This window comes from Monopterus albus, unplaced genomic scaffold, assembly GCF_001952655.1.
Source record: "Monopterus albus unplaced genomic scaffold, M_albus_1.0 scaffold6.1, whole genome shotgun sequence".
NCBI classification, from domain to species: Eukaryota; Metazoa; Chordata; class Actinopteri; order Synbranchiformes; family Synbranchidae; genus Monopterus; species Monopterus albus.
In genome coordinates, this window is record NW_018127886.1 from 3,717,371 (window position 1) to 3,717,614 (window position 244).

Here is a 244-nt window from a genome sequence, read left to right on the forward strand (position 1 = left end):
CCCGCCGTTTCTACAATACGGCTTCCTTTTCCACTATACTGCTTCCGTTTCCACTATACTCATGCACGTACACACGTATATTCACCTCTCACGTACATATATTTTCCTTTCACACACATATATTCTCCTTTCAGTGGAGGAATTAATATATGTATGTGTGAGAAGAATATATGCATGTGAGAGTGAAAATGTATGTGTGTGAAACGTCGAGAATACATAATGTCTTATACGGCCCCTCATATAA